The sequence below is a fragment of the Amblyraja radiata genome, chromosome X (assembly GCF_010909765.2).
Source record: "Amblyraja radiata isolate CabotCenter1 chromosome X, sAmbRad1.1.pri, whole genome shotgun sequence".
Classification (NCBI taxonomy): Eukaryota; Metazoa; Chordata; class Chondrichthyes; order Rajiformes; family Rajidae; genus Amblyraja; species Amblyraja radiata.
In genome coordinates, this window is record NC_045999.1 from 11,753,199 (window position 1) to 11,771,160 (window position 17,962).

General features: G+C 49.1%; 1 protein-coding gene across 3 annotated transcripts in view; it reads left to right on the forward strand.

Annotated features, from left to right (window-relative positions):
* The window catches only part of slc25a44 (solute carrier family 25 member 44), a 35,144-nt gene that overhangs the window by 4,165 nt on the left and 13,017 nt on the right, over positions 1–17,962 (forward strand). The window lies entirely within an intron of this gene.

Below are 17,962 nucleotides of genomic sequence, written 5' to 3' on the forward strand. Positions count from 1 at the left end.
AACCAAAATGTCACGCATTCCTTCTATCCAGAGATGTTGCCTGTCCCACTGAGTTACTCCAGCATTTTGTCTCTATCTTCGGTGTAAACCAGCATCTGCAGTTCTTTCCTACACAAAACACTTATCTTGTACTGGCATTGGATATTATAATAATAATAATAAATTTTATTTAATGGGCGCCTTTCAGACATCTCAAGGACACCTTACATAGTAATCGGAATAACATATAATCGGAATATAACAAGTAATAAAGACATCACAGAGACACAAATTAAAAACAGAATTCAATCCAAAAACAGAAAATCAAAAACACAGTGTGAAGAGAGAGCAGCGGCAGCCAAAGCGCGCCAGCGTCCACTCTCTCTTCACGGCAGCCATCTTGGACACAGACCTACAGGACTACAATTAGACAAAAAAATCATCCCCCCACAGTGGATACCACTGTGGAGGAAGGCACAATGTCCAGTCCCCACCCCAAGTTCACCCCAAAGTCAGGCCTATTGAGGCCACCGCAATTGCCTCTACGGAGGCCCGATGTCCCTGGCCGTTCTCACCGGGTGGTCTTGCCCCGGCGTCGGGAGAGTCCTTTCGGCGGCTGGGCCACCTGGAACGGCCGCTTCCTGGTTGGAGCCCGAGGCTGCCGAAGCCGACAAGGCCGCACCGGTTTGGAGCTCCCAGGCTCCCGATGAAAAAGTCGGCGCCGCCTCTCCGCACTGCCGCCTCTCCGCTTCGCAGACCCGCAGCCCGGAGTTGTTGCTCTGGAGATATCACTTTCTTTAGTCAGCAACTGCTAACTAACCCTTCCTCATTACTCAATACCCAGTGCCAGCGCGTCGCTCCAGCGCAGCGACCCAGGTAAGGCATCGCCCGCTCCACTCCGCTCCGCTCCAGCGCTCCAACACTGCCGCCGCCGAGGCCGAGGTGCTGGGCTGTCCCCGAGGTGCTGGGCGGTCCCCGCCAGGAAACGGCGCTCCAAGCCCACTGGTAGGCCACGAGGACGGGTCGACGGGCAGCCCGGAGAAAAGGCTGCCACACCGACCAGGTAGGGACGTGTCTGACCCAAAGTCTGTCTGTCACTCACTATCTCATGACCACAACACTTGGCAATCCTAGTCAAACAATGGACTCAAGATCGGAGTCAAACAATGATAAGACCGAATACAGGAAGGAGTGATATGGTATCAGGACAATAACCTCTCCCTCACTATCACTATGACTATGACAAAGGAGCTAATTTTGTAGGAAGGAACTGCAGATGCTGGTTTAAATCGAAGATAGACACAAAAAAATTGGAGTAACTCAGTGGGTCAGGCAGCATATCTGGAGAAAAGGAATGGGTGACGTTTCAGGTCGAGAACCTTCTTCAGACTAGGAGTCAGAGGAAAGGGAAACAAGATGGTATAAAGAGATGTAGAACAAATGAATGAAAGATGCAAAAAGTAATGATCAAGGAAACGATCCATTTTTAGCTGTGGGCTAGGTGAAAACGAGTTATACCGACAATGAATCTCAGCAGGGTGTAGTGAAACTAGTGCAACGACTAGTGGGGGAAGGATGGAGAGAGGGGATGCAAGGATTACGACGTTAAAGATATCAATATTCATATCGCTGAGTTGTAAGCTTACCAAGTGAAATATGAGGTGCTGTTCCTCCAATTTGCGTTTGGCCTCATCCTGACAATGGAGAAGGCCCAGGACAGAAAGGTCAGTATGGGAATGGGAAGGGGAGTTAAAGTGTTTGGCTACTGGGCGATCACGTAGGCCCAGGCGGACTGAACAAAGGTGTCCAGTGAAATGATAGCCCAGTCTACGTTTGATCTCGCCGATGTATTAGAGCCCACAACTGGAACAACGGATACAGTAGATGAGGTTGGAGGAGGTGCAAGTGAGCCTCTGCCTCACCTGAAAGGACTGTCGGGGTCCCTGTACAGAGTCAAGAGAGTAGGTATATGGACAGTTGTTGCATCTCTGCGGTTGCTGGGGAAGGTATCTGGGGCGGGGGTGTTTAGGGTAGGAAGGGATGTCTATCAAAGGAGCTAATTGTTGACTTCAGGAAGCATGGTGGAGTACATGCCCCAATCAGCATCATTGATCCATATGAGGAAATGATTGAGAAGCACATTGATGTGACAACCAAGAAAGCACGCCAATGCTTCCATTTCCTGAGGAGATTGAAGAAATTCAGAATGTCTTCTACAGATGCTCTCGCACACATTTAGTTCTTCTCGGGAACTTGCATCTTTTCTAGTGTTTGTGACTTTGCCAAACTTGGTGTATACTACACAATGCTGAGATTTTTGCTTCAAGCTTTGTTGTAGTCTGCAGCTGTTGTCGTGAAACTCCTGCGAACAGGCTCTCATACTGTTGAAATACATGATGGACTGTTCGTCCCAACTGCCTGCCATTGAAGTCAGTGAATAGTTTTATTGTTCTGAAATTGTCAAGTTACTGCCTTTGACTCTGGCTCCTTATAATAAACACTTCTATTTGCCCTTGATTTTAAACATCTTTTCCTCTGGGATATCTCACCCAGGCCTAATTCTCACTTTCAGCTTGTCCCATCAATTTGCAGGTCTGTGTCTTAATTGCATGGTTGTCTCTGTACATTGTTCAATAGTTGACACGTTTTGGCCTAGAACTTTATTGCCTTCATACTGCAACACCTGCTTCACTCAAACTACAGCAAAATAAGCATGTACCTATCCATTAACCATTTGCCTCCTGTAGAGTCAGCAATATATATGTTCATGACTCTCAAGGAATGCCCTCAGTATGCACATTATTTCTGATATGATTCACCCTGGAGATATCACTTTCTTTAGTCAGCAACTGCTAACTAACCCTTCCTCATTACTCAATACCCAGTGTAGAATAGCCTGCTCTCTCGTTGGTTCCTCTACATGTTGGTTTAGAAAACTATCCTGCATACATTCCAAGAAATCCTTTTCCTCAGCACCCCTGCCAATTTGCTTCACCCAATCTATATGTAGATTGAAGTCGCCCATTATAATTGTTTTACCTTTGTTGCACGCATTTCTAATTTCCTGTTTGATGCCATCCCCAACTCCACTACTACTGTTAGGTGGCCTGTACACAGCTCCCACCAGCGTTTTCTGCCCCTTAGTGTTTCGCAGCTCTACCCATATCGATTCCACATCCTCCAAGCTAATGTCCTTCCTTTCTATTGCGTTAATCTCCTCTCTAACCAGCAACGCTACCCCACCTCCTTTTCCTTTCTGTCTATCCCTCCTGAATATTGAATATCCCTGGATGTTCAGCTCCCAGCCATGGTCACCCTGGAGCCATGTCTCCGTGATCCCAACTATATCATATTCATTAATAACTATCTGCACATTCAACTCATCCACCTTATTACGAATGCTCCTTGCATTGAGACACAAAGCCTTCAGGCTTGTTTTTACAACACTCTTACCCCTTATACAGTTATGTTGAAAGTGACCCTTTCAACCTACAGGGCTCATGGTCTTGTGTCTCTTGAGCATCCAATATATCTGAAACAAGCACTGCCTGCCATGTCACCGCTCTACCTGGAGAACCCTGTTGTCCATTGTCCAATCTAGATTACTGTCCTGCTACTCAACCTGGGATGTAGCAGCAATACTCCATCTCTGTCACTGAAAGTGTAGTGTCTTTCAGTTGCTGTATGCAGAAGTATGGCAGAACATTGTTTTTTGAAAGCAGCATCTCTGAATTAAAAAAACCTGATACAACACCATATTGTGATATAAATGTTATTGGCCCTCTTATTTTATTATGCCTTCGATGCTGTCAATGGTAAGTTCTGTACCCCAAAGCTAATCAAATTTTCTGATGTAAAGAAGTAATAGAACTGTGCCTGTCACTGCCTTCTCAAGATAAGTCGAGTGAGTACCAGGGAAAGGGTCTAATATAACTCCATGTTAGGGTATAACTTTTGTGATATCTCAAAATGATTAAAGACATATGAAGTAGAAAACATACTGTACTGCGTGATTACGTATTAATCTGCTCTTAGTGCATATGTTTGGATCTTAAACAGCCTGTACCCTAGTTGTGTCTACAACTTATCATTCAAGGCAACTGTTATGTCCATTGCATGAACACATCCTCATAATTATCTTTGTCAATATTATTGCATTATTCTTATTACCCTCATTGTAAGTCCACTTTCTTTCTTGATCTTCTGTCCAACCCACCTTCATATTTCATGTCATGTCATGTAAAACCACCGGGTGGCGCCATCAGCGATGGCAGCCTCGCCAACGGTCGGTCTGTCTGTCTTTTCGTCTTTTTTGTTATATTTAAAGGCAATTCTCACGTTGCGAGTTGACACAAGAGGTAACCCGAGTTAAACCTCGTGGTAATAACGTACGATTAGCGTACGGCATTCGTGGACGCAACGTAGTGCATCGTGGCGCTAACGGCAGGTACTCGTGTAACTTGGCGACTCTTGCAAAAAATCAAACATGTTTGAAATTTTCCACGAGTCAATTTTACTCTTGTGGTTAAGAATTGAAACATTTCAACTCGTTGTAATAACGTAGTGGCCCGTGCGTTTACCTTAGTGTATCATGAGTCTACCGTGGGAACTCTTTAACTCAGCGGGCAGGCAGCAGCAGATTGTGGATCCCTTCAGTTTCCCAGCGACAATCACCTGCCATAACGCGAGAGAGATCATGCACTGTTGTAGGTCTCCTTTGCACGTCGGTGTTTCTGTTTTTCTCCACTCATTGTTGGCCCTATCTGTCACCACCCCCACCTACACCCCTCTGCTTCCCGGCCATGTGTGTGACCCTGTTCCCTCTCCAGCTCCCCGCCCATTGCACCGGCGCGGGGTATTTGCACTGTCTTCACGTCGGCGATGCCAGTCGCCCCGAGGAAGTCGCTCCCTTCAGTTTCCCAGGGGGTCGGGACGGGGCTGGAGTTGGGAGGGAAAGGTGGTGGTGGGGGGTGGGTGGGTTAGGTGAGCAGGAGAGTGGGGTTGTTTGAAGTTGCAGAGGGAGGGGGCAAGGGCGGTACAGTTCCCAGTCTCAGCTCCTGTCCAGGGGGGTGGCCGGAGACGTCAGGACCAACGGGACACCGACCCCCAGGCCCACTGCAAGCACGGAGATCCCAGAGACCCACAGCCAGCAGCAACTCCAGCCCAGCCCTGCTCCAACTCCAGAGGAACACGCTCCCCGTAGGGGCAGAAGCTGATGGTGTGCAAGGTACGTCTTGTTCTTGGGGTGGCGGATGAGGGGGCGCAGCTCAGGCTGTGGGCGGACTGCCACTTGTCGCCGTAGCGGCACATCGGGGAGCGGATTCCTCTGGAGTTGGAGCGGGGCTGGGCTGGAGTTGCTGTTGGCTGTTGGCCTCTGGGTTCTCCGTGCTTGCAGTGGGCCTGGTGGGCCTGGGGGTCGGTGTCCCGTTGGTCCTGACGTCTCCGCCCACCCCCCTGGACAGGAGCTGAGACTGGGAACTATACCGCCCTTGCCCCCTCCCTCTGCGACTGCAAACAACCCCACTCTCCTGCTCACCTAACCCACCCATCCCCCACCCCCCACCCCCCACCTTTCCCTCCCAACTCCAGTCCCGTCCCGACCCCCTGGGAAACTGAAGGGAGCGACTTCCCCGGTGCGACTGGCATCGACCTGCTGGCATCGTCGACGTGAAGACAGTGCAAAGCCCCCGCGCCGGTGCAATGGGTGGGGAGCTGGGGAGGGAAGGGGTCACACACATGGCCGAGAAGCAGAGGGGTGTAGGTGGGGGGTGGTGACAGATAGGGCCAACAATGAGTGGAGAAAGACAGAAACACCGACGTGCAAAGGAGACCTACAACAGTGCATGATCTCTCTTGCATTATGGCAGGTGATTGTCGCCTACCCGCTGTTTCTGACGCTAAAGCCTTGGGATCGTTGCCCTTCGTGTTGGCGTAGAGGGGGAGGGGGGTATTGTGCTGTTTGATCGCCCCTTACTATCCCAGGGACAGGGAGACACAGCGGCTTTTGAGACTGGTGGGCAATCACTTCCAAAGTTCTGCCCACACAGTCAGTACACCTATCCTACACTTGTCTCCCGCACAATGATCACCCCGCAGAGAATGATCCCAGCCTAACCCAAGAGCCATGTCACCCCAGACAGATTAATGACAGCCCACCCCCCCCCCCCCCCCCCCCCCCAACCTCTCTCCATCTCAACTCACGCCTGGGCACCGAAGCAACTCAGGAGGCGAACCCTGAGCACCGCCTCACAACAATCTGATGTGCACATCCGTCCACATTCAAAGATTTAATCTCCCGTCTCCCCGCAGTGTGCAGTAAATTCAGTTAAAACATATCAAACCTGTGTGTTTCAAACAAATCATAAGTATAACTGCTCTGGCACTGGATGGTGCGCATTTTCCATTTGTAGGTCACATCAATAGATGCGGCCGCTCTGAATTATATCTTTAAAACAAAGCCACAGGATGGAGAAGTCTTCTTTAACACTGTTGCTTATTAAAACATAACACTGTTGCTTATTAAAACAAACCTTCAATCAGGAGTGGCTCAAGAGTAACTCGGGTGACGAACTTGGAACATCGCAGAAATGACAAGTAAACGGCAAACTTGTCATACCCGTGGGAACTCGGTTAAACTCTTGATCATACACTTGCAATCTCGTACACAACCACGAGTCTTTCACTCGGGGTACCTCTTGTCTCAACTCGCAACGTGAGAATGGCCTATTAGTGCTATAGACCTGCACGGGAAGGTAGACGCTCCCGCCCCCATGAGTCTCGGGCAGATGGGGCTCGTCAGCCTGGGAAGGCAGTCCATCTAGGAGAGAGAAAACTCTGATTTAAAACCTCCACTGCCTTGTGGCCATATCCAGTCATGGAAAAGGCTCCTGGAGTAAACCTCAAGAAAATCCGGAGTTGGAGCCCCTAAGGCAGTTCGTCTTTGTCTACAACCTCGCTCTGGCAGCTCATATGACGGCGCTGGTGCCAAACTGTAACAGCACTGCTGTTCCTTTGGATCGATCAGCGACGTGGAGAGGGGGGACGTGCTGCATGGGCAACAGCCTGTCCTCCATATGACATCGTCCAGGCTAGCATCCGACCACACATCACCTGCACACTAGAATGCATCACCCATGGTCAGTCATGACCGAAGGTGGCCAACTAAGTGTGTTTTTAAAGTTTGTGTTAATGTTCTCTGGTTTGTTTTATGTGGGGTGTGGGGAAGGGGGTCGAGGGAAACTATTTTTCAATCTGTTACCTTGCCGGAGATGCAATTGATTTCAGGATCGTATCTCTGGTCGCTCTGCGGCCCAACATCATGGAGCTGGCGGCCTTGCTCGAGACTGACTTTGAGTCCCACCGTGGGGCCGTGGACTTACCATTGGAGCCGGCGATCCCTTACCTGGGATCGACGCTCCAACCACACCTACGGATTTTACCATCGAGGAGCTCGCAATCTCAGGTAGAGGCTGATGTCGGGAAGCTCCAAGGTCGCAGAAGGTTCGACCAGCCCCGACCCGGGGTCCGATCGCCCGGCAAGGATGCGGGAGCTTGACCGCCCGACGCAGATGGCCCAACCGCCGGCTGTGGGAGTCAAGATCGTCCCGACAACAGAAGGTTCCAGTGCTCCCGACTGCGGGAGAACAAAGAAGCGAAGAGACTGAACTTTTTTTTTTCGCCTTCCACCACAGTGTGAAATATGGAGGAGTCACTGTGGTAGATGTTTATGTCAAAATATATTTTGTGTATTTTGTTGCTTTTTATTGGTATGACTATAGCAAGTCAAATTCCTCGTATGTTGCAAAACATACTTGGCTAATAAAGTATGATTATGATCAAGAAGGAACTGCAGATGCTGGAAAATCGAAGGGAGACAAAAGTGCTGGTGAAACCCAGTGGGTGCGGCAGCATCTATGGAGCGAAGGAAATAGGTAACGTTTCGGGTCGAAACCCTTCTTCAGCCGTACCCGCTGAGTTTCTCTAGCACTTTTGTCTAAGTATGATTATGATTATGATATTCCATAACCACACCAATCATTAATCTCTAATGGGGTCTGCACTTTAATAAAGGATCAGGCTGACAATTCTGAAGAAGGTATCGACCCAAAACGTCACCCATTCCTTCTCTCCAGAGATGCTGCCTCACCCGATGAGTTGCTCCAGCATTTTGTGTGTACCAGACTGACAACTCTCCCAACTAATGCAAAAAGAGAGAACAGACAAATATGTTTATTGCATATTCAGATTCAGATTCAGATTCAATTTTAATTGTCATTGTCAGTGTACAGTACAGAGACAACGATTGACCTCATATTGACCTCAAACCCATTACAAGATAACCCATTAGTCTAAGATAAGGGCTGAATGAAGTGCCGGAGAGATTGAATCTTCCATAGACCTACTTTTCCTGTGCATGAATCACAGGATTGTTCAGAAAACTGACATAAATGTGAGCCATCAACAACCTCTCAAAGCACTTCATTATGGTCTTTGGTTAGAGCTATTGGGCAGTAATTATTGATAAAGGTCACAAATTTTCTTGGGGACTGGAATGTTGGAGGTTTCCTTGAAGCAGATGGGGACAAAAGACTGTTGAAGTGAGAGGTTGACATTGTCGGCAAAGACTGCCTAGTTGATTGGTACACAATTTCACAATTTCAGATCCTTTCCAGGAACTCCAAGTGTGGTGGGTGTATGGAACCAACTGCCAGAGGAGGTAGTTGAGGCAGGTGCAATTGCAACATTTAAGAAATATTTGGACAGGTACATTGATAGGACAGGTTTAGATGGATATGGGCCAAACACAGGCAGGTGGAGACTAGTGTAGATGTGGCATTTTGATCAGTATGGGCAAGTTGGGACAAAGGGCTTGTTTCCATGCTGTATGATTGTATAACTCCATCTGGGCCAGCCGCTTTCTGAGAGTTTACCCAGATCTGCATTCTCCCGACAAGATGTTTGAGAGAGCCATTGAGGGAGGTTGGAGCTTTTTTTAAATTATTAGTAGTTATTAGATTGATTGGATCTCGAGAGCAAGTTCAGGAGTACTTTTATAGGAATATATCTAACAGGTAGGTACAGAATCCATGACAATGAAAAATCTGCAGATGCTGAAAGACTGAAATAAAACACAAACATTTTGAAACAATTAGCAGGTCAAGTAGCATCGGTGGAATGAGAAACAATTAATGTTCAGACCTGGGCCCTTCATCAGAACTGAGAAAGAGAGAAGTTAGTTTTCAGTAGCAGTGAAGGTAAGGAATGGTGCCCTCATAAAATAAAGGGATAGTTTAGAGGAGCAGTTAGCAGCATATTATACTTCTTTGTTTGTATAATATGTTATTAACAGTGAGGCTGAGTAACAAACTCGACAAGTAAAGCGGTAAAAATAGAAAACAGAACTAATATGATGGCAAGCAGCAATAACAGTTCTGATATAGACAGAAAAAACCAGGGTGTTGCTTAATGTTGAAGAATATGATATTGAGTCTAAAAAGCTTAATTGAGCATGGGTGGAAGTCTCCACGTTTGCTTTGGACCTCATTGCAACAGTGCAGGAGGCTGCCGACAAAGCTCAGAGTGAGAGTGGAATGATGACAGTCTGAACTCTACAAACTGAACACTGATACGATACAACACGATAGAACTTTATTTATCTCAGGAGGGAAATTGGTCAGCCAACATCACAAAACTCAACAAGATACATGAAACATGAAATTAAAGTGACAAGTGGAAGGTCCAGGATTAGGGATGTGCAAAGATTGAGGAGTGGGAGGGGGGGGGGGGGGGGAAGAGAGGAAGGAGTTGTACAGTTTGATAGCCACAGGTAAAAGGGGCTCCTGTGGCGTTCTGATGCTCCACAAAGTGATGTGCTAATCTGTGTTTGTTTTCATCAGAACAGAGGAGAACAATGGGTGCGGTACTCTAAACTGAAAGAGATGCAAATGAATCGCCACTTCACCTGGAGGGTTTGTTTAGGTGGTGGAAAATGAAGGGATGAAAAGACAGGTATTGCATCTTTTGTGGTTGCATGGGGAAGTGCCGTAAGACCATTTTGGTATGTTGGGACAGAAGAGTGGATCAGAAAATCACAAAGGGACTTTGAAATACTGAATGGGGAGGGGAAAGTCTGTCTGCTGATGGAATCATAGAACATATAAATGTCATTTGGATTCTGAAATGCAATGTATCTGATTTAGAGTTGGCCCTTAAGCCTCATTACTGATGATATTTGGTTGGGTAGACAAAAATGCTGGAGAAACTCAGCGGGTGAGGCAGCATCTATAGAGTGAAGGAAATAGGCAACGTTTCGGGTCGAAACCCTTCTTCAGACTTTTTGTCTACCTTTGATTTTCCAGCATCTGCAGTTCCTTCTTAAATATTTGGTCGGGTGTTAGTTAACCTTCCCGGTTTCCATTTAAAGTTTTCTGCGCAATCTATCAATGAATAGAAACGGGATAGGAATTTATTTGTGTTTTTGAGATGAGAAACTGTTGCCCAAGATAGGAGTCAGATCTTATTATGATAGATTACACTGTGAAGGAGTAATTCAGAGGAAGATGGGCGTATCCTGCGTTTTGAGATTTAAATTTTCTCTTAACTGAGAAAAGAAACTGGTCCAACTTGCTGACTGACTTGTACCTGTTTCGATTCGGTGTACAGTCATATCTTTTTTTCTGCACTTGTGTGGGCGTTGTCAGACCTGATCTTTGGCAAAGTGTATGCCATTTTCTGATCAACAGTTAATGACAAAATGGGATGTTGCATTATGTAGATTAATGGGGATAAACCAGGAGGTTTGTTTTCATGCTTGCGGACAGTTCGTCTGAGCTCTGCTGCTCAATTTCAACTTTGAAATCATATATTTGCTGGGAAGTTTATATAGATGGCTCATCAAAATTAAATTAGACTAGACCAAGTGCAGACCCGTTGGGTCTGTTTCCCCAACGGCATTTGCGGGGGGGGGGGGGGCCGGCGGCATCACACTCACATTTACCACCCCCCAAACACACAGGTGGGGGGAGGGGGGGTGAGAAGAGGGGAGGGAGGGGAGAGGAGGAGGAGGAAACGGGACAGATTTGGGAGGGAAAGAAGAGCGGGGTAGGGGGTGAGAGATGTGGGGGAGGGGGGGGGGGAGAGAGGGGAAAGAGTGTTTTTCTCATCTCTGTCCTAAAGGATTTCCCCCTTATCCTTAAACTGTGACCCCTTGTTCTGGACTTCCCCAACATCGGGAACAATCTTCCTGCATCTGAACCTTCTCTGTACTCCCTCTATGGCAACAATGCCTTTGAGCATTGAGCATTGTGACATCACACGATGGAACGTTCACCAAGTGCTGGTGCTCCTGCAAAGTCATATGTAAATGGATCCATTCCGATTGGACATATGTGAGCATCGGGCATTGTGACATCATACGATGGAACGTTCACCAGGGGCTGGGGCTGGGGCTGCTTCTATGGGTGAGAAGCCAGTTTATTTTTGAAATATTGGGGGGGGGAGAAGGATTTGATAAAAAATGTGTACTTAAACACGACGAAATGTAATGAGGAGTGGATACTTAGAAAGAAAAGTGAAATCTCTACCGAAATGGAAAAGATCTCGGCGATTCTGCGTCTGGTTTCGGCGTAGCAAGGAATCAAAGGAAGAAAGGCAGCCGGCAGCCAGACGGATGGACGCTCGACAGGCACACAGTTTTATATAATAACTAGACCATGTGCAGACCCGTTGGGTCTGTTTCCCCAACGGCGTTTGCGGGGGGGGTGGGGCTGCGGCATCACACTCACATTAACCACCCCCCAAACACACAGGTGGGGGGAGGGGGGGCGTGAGAAGAGGGGAGGGACGGGAGAGGAGGAGGTGGAAACGGGATAGATTTGGGAGGGAAAGGAGAGCGGGGTAGAGGGTGAGAGAGGGGGATGGGGAGAGAGATGTGGGGATGGGGAGGGAGGGGAGGAGGGAGGGAGGGGGAGAGGGGTGGGGAGAGAGTGGAAAGAGGGGAAGGGGGAGAGGTGGAAGAGCGGGGAGGGAGGAGGAGAGGGGTAGGGGGCGTGATGGAAGAGGGACAGGGGAAGGAGGAAGGGGGCGGGTGGAGAGAGGGAAGGGGGTGGTGTAGAGAGGGAAGGGGGTGGGGTAGAGAGGGAAGGGGGTGGGGGAGTGAGGGATGGGAGGGAGAGGGGTGAGGAGAGGGAAACATAGAAATTAAGTGCATGAGTAGGCCATTCGGCCCTTCGAGCCTGCACCACCATTCAATATGATCATGGCTGATCATCCAACTCAGTATCCTGTACCTGCCTTCTCTCCATACCCCCTGATCCCTTTAGCCACAAGGGCCACATCTAACTCCCTCTTAAATATAGCCAATGAACTGGCCTCAACTACCTTCTGTGCCAGTGAATTCCAGAGATTCACCACTCTCTGTGTGAAAAATGTTTTTCTCATCTCGGTCCTAAAAGATTTACCCCTTATCCTTAAACTGTGACCCCTTGTCCTGGACTTCCCCAACATCTGGAACAATCTTCCTGCATCTAGCCTGTCCAACCCCTTAAGAATTTTGTACGTTTCTATAAGATCCGCCCTCAATCTTCTAAATTCTAGCGTGTACAAGCCGAGTCTATCCAGTCTTTCTTCATATGAAAGTCCTGACATCCCAGGAATCAGTCTGGTGAACCTTCTCTGTACTCCCTCTATGGCAACAATGTCTTTGAGCATTGGGCATTGTGACATCACACGATGGAACGTTCACCTGGGGCTGGTGCTGATTCTATGGGTGAGAAGCCAGTTTATTTTTTAAATATGGGGGGGGGGGGGGGGTGGTGGAGAAGGATTTGATTTAAAAACGTGTACTTAAACACGACGAAATGTAATGAGGAGCGGATACTTTGAAAGAAAAGTGAAATCTCTACCGAAATGGAAAAGATGTCGGCGATTCTGCGTCTGGTTTCGGAGTTGCAGGGAATCAAAGGAAGAAAGGCGGCCGGCAGCCGGCCATGTAAATGGATCCATTCCGATTGGACATCTGCGAGTATTGGGCATTGTGACATCACACGATGGAACGAATCAAAAGGCAGAAAGGCAGCCGGACGGCAGGCGGCAGCCACAGACTTTTATCTATTAATAGAAGATAGATAGATAGATGAATATAAGAAATTAGAAAAAGGCCAGCAGTCTTCATCGGATTAGGTAACAGATGCTCTTCTACCACAATACCATTTTCCTGTCCTCTCCCTATTTATATGTGATGATACCATTCATTATCCCTTTATTGATTTATTTTTAAATGCAGTCAATGTCTTAGCCTCCATATTCCGGTGATGTGAATAATTCCTAGTTCTTAATGCTTCAATGAGGTAATCTCTCTGTAAAGGAGTGGAGTCTGACACACTGTAACCTTTACTGAGTCTTTAATTAAGGCACATGTTACACACGTCCCAGTACTGACTGCATCTAGTCTTCAGGCGTACTGGAACAAACAGGGAGGAACAAGGGGAGGATATCACAGTTATACTGATATGGCTGGGCGTGGTTAGTGGTGTTGAGGTAGCTACATTATAGGTTGCATGCATAAACCATCTACATCCTTTCCCTTGGAAATTTAACTTTAATTTATAACAGTGGCAGGGTGGTTATACAACCCCTGCAAATCTAAACGAAATCACCGTAACGGACAGGGGGTTTGACAACCCGACCCGAGCGAGTGCGCATGGCACCCTCACCCTCCCCACCCGAAAGAAGAGGAGGAGGCGCAATATCAGCCGGGAAGGAGAAAGCCGGGGGAGACCCAGCCGGGAATGCGGAAGGAGACCCGACTGGCACAGGCGAGCCTGGGGAAGGAGACGGGGAGAAGGAGGAGAAGGAGAGCGGGCAGGGGAGGAGAACCCCGGAAGGGCAGAGGGAGGAGAACGCAGCAAGCGGACTGACCGGGGCATGCAGGGAGCTGAGGGGTAGTTAGTAGTGGGAGGCTCGAAACGCAACGGAGGAGCATAGGGGGCCGCAGGAGGAGGCTGAGGCTCGTTGACAGCCAACAAGTGCTGGCGACTACGGCGGTAGATAGTTCCTTCAAAGTCCACCAAGTAGGATCTGGGTGAATTGTCCACCCCAACCACGGTTGCGAGTCGGGAGAATCCGGTGGCTGTCTGCATGCGGACGACCTGGCCAGGCAGTAGTGGTGAGAGAGGGCGGCAGGACTTGTCGTGAGAGCGGCGCTGTACTTCATGCCTTTGAGCAATCCGTTGCTGGACGGCAGCAGGCTGGAGGACCTTGGGCACTAGGGATTGCTGGGCGATCGGCATCGGTGGGCGAAGAACGCGGGACATCAGACGTTGGGCAGGGGATCGCATGGTATTGTCCCTGGAAATGTTACGAAGGTTTAACAGACCCTGGTAGAAGTCACCATTGGAGAGACGAGACTGCTCGAGCATATTCTTGGCACTGCGGACAGCACGTTCAGCCAGGCCATTGCTCTGCGGGTATTCAGGGCTGCTGGTGTAGTGAGTGAAGTTCCACTTCACAGCGAAAGCTTTAAATTCTGCACTGGTGAATTGACGGCCGTTGTCGGTCTGCAAGCGGACCGGGGACCCAAAAGTGGCGAAGTGTCGGCGCAGCTTACTGATGACCATTTCAGAGGTGATAGCAGGGAGAAGGTCCACCTCGAACCAGTTCGAGTAGGAGTCGACCAACACTAGGTATTGCTTTCCACGCCATTCGAATATGTCAGCAGCCAGCGATGACCAGGGCATAGCAGGGGCGGGCTGCTGCAGAAGTGGCTGGCGCTGCTGATGTGGGGCAAGAGTGTTACAATCAGGACAGGAGGCTACTCGGGCCTTAATGTACTTTGCCATGCCGGGCCAATAGTATTGTTCTTGGGCATGTATGACAGTGGCATCGGCTCCGGGATGCCCCATGTGGGCAGCGTTGTAGTACAAGTCGTACAGGGAGGCAGGGACGACCACCTTGTGACCATTGATGATGATCCCGTCCCGGAGCACTAGTTAATCTCGAACCAGAAAGAAAGGGTGGACACCAGCAGGCAGCGAGGTGCGTTTGCTTGGCCACACCCGCTTGATGACAGCAGCGAGCTGTTGCAGGTCTGGGTCGTTGGCAGTGTGCTCAACCAGGCACTGGAGCTGCTTAGAGGGAACAAAGTTAACATTGAGTACCTGCAGATCCCCCTGTTCGTAGGGATGTCTGTCGCAGGAGGGCCGGGGGGCCCTGGACAGCGCATCGGCCACATGCATCTCAGTGCCCCTCTTGTAAACGATCTGAAAGTTGAACCGCTGGAGTTGTAGCATCATTCGCTGTAGTCTGGCTGGAGCGATGTGGATGGGTTTATTGAGGATAGTCACCAAGGGTTGGTGATCCGTCTCGACGGTGAACTTGGTACCGAAAAGGAAGTCCTTGAACTTGGAGCAGGCGAACACAACCGCAAGAAGCTCCTTCTCGATTTGTGCATAGCGCTGCTCAGTGTCCGTCATGGTTCGCGAGGCATAAGAAACGGGCTGCAACGAGCCATCATCATAGAGCTGCAGGCAAGCAGCACCTAGCCCGAAACGGGAAGCATCACACGTTACCACAATTGGACGCTGCAGATCGAAAAACTTGAGAGTCGGCGTGCTGATCAGCTTTGTTTTGAGGAAGTCGAAAGCCTGCTGGTGTTGGGGAAACCAGGACCAGGCAATGTCTTTTTTCGTCAGTTGCCTCAGGGGTGCGCTCAACTCGCTGAGGTCGGGGATAAACTTCCCCAAATAGTTGACCATGCCCAGGAAGCGCTGCAGACTGGCAACATCTGTCGGGGCAGGCAGCTCGGAGATAGCGTTGGTCTTCTGCGGATCAGGTTTCAGCCCGTGGGCCGTGAAGATGTGGCCAACATAGGGTACTTCAGCTACACGGAACCTGCACTTTGTCGGGTTAAGCTTTAAGTTGATCTGGCGAGCGCGGTCTAGAATCCGTCGGAGATGGTGGTCATGCTCAGCAGCATCTTTCCCATAGACCAAGATATCATCCACAATAATGGCACACGGCAGACCAGCAAACAGTTGCTCCATGGAGCGTTGAAACACTTCGCTAGCGGAGTTTATGCCGAATGGCATCCGCAAAAATTTGAACCTTCCGAAGGGTGTGCCAAAAGTGGTTAAGTCTGAGGAGCGTTTGTCTAGGGGTATTTGCCAGAACGAGCTCCTGGCATCGAGAACAGAAAACACCGTGGCCTGACCGACCTGGGCAGCAACATCTTCTACAGTCCTCATAGGGTAGTGGGGACGTTTTATTGCCAGATTTAAGTCTTTGGGGTTTATGCACACCCGTATTTCGTTCTTACCCTTCTTCATGGTGGCGACCATGGTGGAGACCCACTCGGTGGGATCGCTGACAGCTTCAAGCACTCCCATGTCAACCATGTTCTTCAGCATGGCTTCGACCTTGCCTTTCATGGCAAACGACACCCTGTGTGGAGCACGGACCACTGGTACAACCGATGGGTCAGTTGCGATCTTGTATACAAGGGGCAGCTTCCCCAGCTTATCATCGAATAGGTCAGGGTACTCTGAGAGTGGATTCAGCATCGCACGCACTTCGTGGACCGTATGGTCGAAAGACACCAGACCGAGATCTTGACAGGCCTGATTGCTCAACAGAGTCACACAGTCACAGTCAAGAATGAAAAACGACAGGTCACAGGATGATTTCTGCAGCACACAGTGGAAGGTGGCCCTCCCCACAGGTGTTAGTTCCTCTCCCCCATAAGCACGCAATATGGAGCGATCAGCAGTCAACAGATCAATATTTCTTATCTGTTTGAATAGGGATGTTGACATAACATTCACCTTCGCCCCCGTGTCGAGTTTAGCACTGAAAGACTTGTTGTTGACAGTAATGAGTACAGAAGGATCAGGGAGGCGAGATCGGCCATGAAGGAGAGTGTAAACACTGGCATCTCCCATGGAACAGCTGGGCTCAGAGTCGAGGGCAGTGTCGACAGAAGACTGGGAATCGAAATCATTATCAGCTTGCTGAAGGTTGTTTAAAACTTGTCTAGGAGCTGAGGGAACGTTCCCACGGGAGCGACAGGCAGCTGAAAAATGTTTCATCTTCCTACAGAAATTGCAAGCTTTGCCAAATACTGGGCACTGTGACTGCATGGAATGGATATAATTGCAGTTGGGACACTTCTTGACAAGCGGGACCCGAGGGGCATAAGTCGGCCGCGGCGTAGGGCGAAAGTTGCCTTGTTTGCGACGTGGCATAGCAACACCAGTCAGATTAATAGCCCGATTGTCAGATCCCCTCTGCCCATGTGGCGGGGCAACTACTTCAGCTATGCGGCATGCGTGCGTGCATTGCCTGAGTCAGGGTGAGGTCTGGTCTTTGCAGCAGATCTGCACGTAGCTTCTGATCTAGCATTGGTCTACAAACAGGCATAAAACACAACACGATGCAAGAAATATGAAATTCATGTGATTAGTGGAAATGTTTTGAGATGTGTAAAGATTGGGGAGGGGGTGGGGGAAGGGGGGGTCAGTCTACCCCACGACAGAAGGGGGAGGACTTGAGTTTGATAGCCACAGGGAAAAATGATCTCCTGTGGCGTTCCGTATTGTATCTTGATGGAACCAGTCTGTTGCTGAAGGTATTCCTCAGGTTGACCAGTGTCATGGTGGGGGTGAGCTGTATTGTCCAAGCTGTTGTCCACCGGCCAATTAACCACATGAGCCAGGTAAACATCATGGGAGAAAACTAGAGCACTCGGAGGAAACCCACGCAGTCACAGGAAGAACATGCAAACTACCCACACAGACAACACCCAAGGTCAGGATTGAACCTGGATCCCTACTGTGAGGCAGTGGCTCGACAAGCTATCCCACTCTGCAGCCAATTAGAGAAAAGGTTCAGTTTAATGGTTTTCATCTTCAAAAGGGAATACTAGGTCTTGGTTCTGTTGCAGTGGTGAAATGGAGCATCTGCAGATGATATATTTGCCTCCAGAATTCCT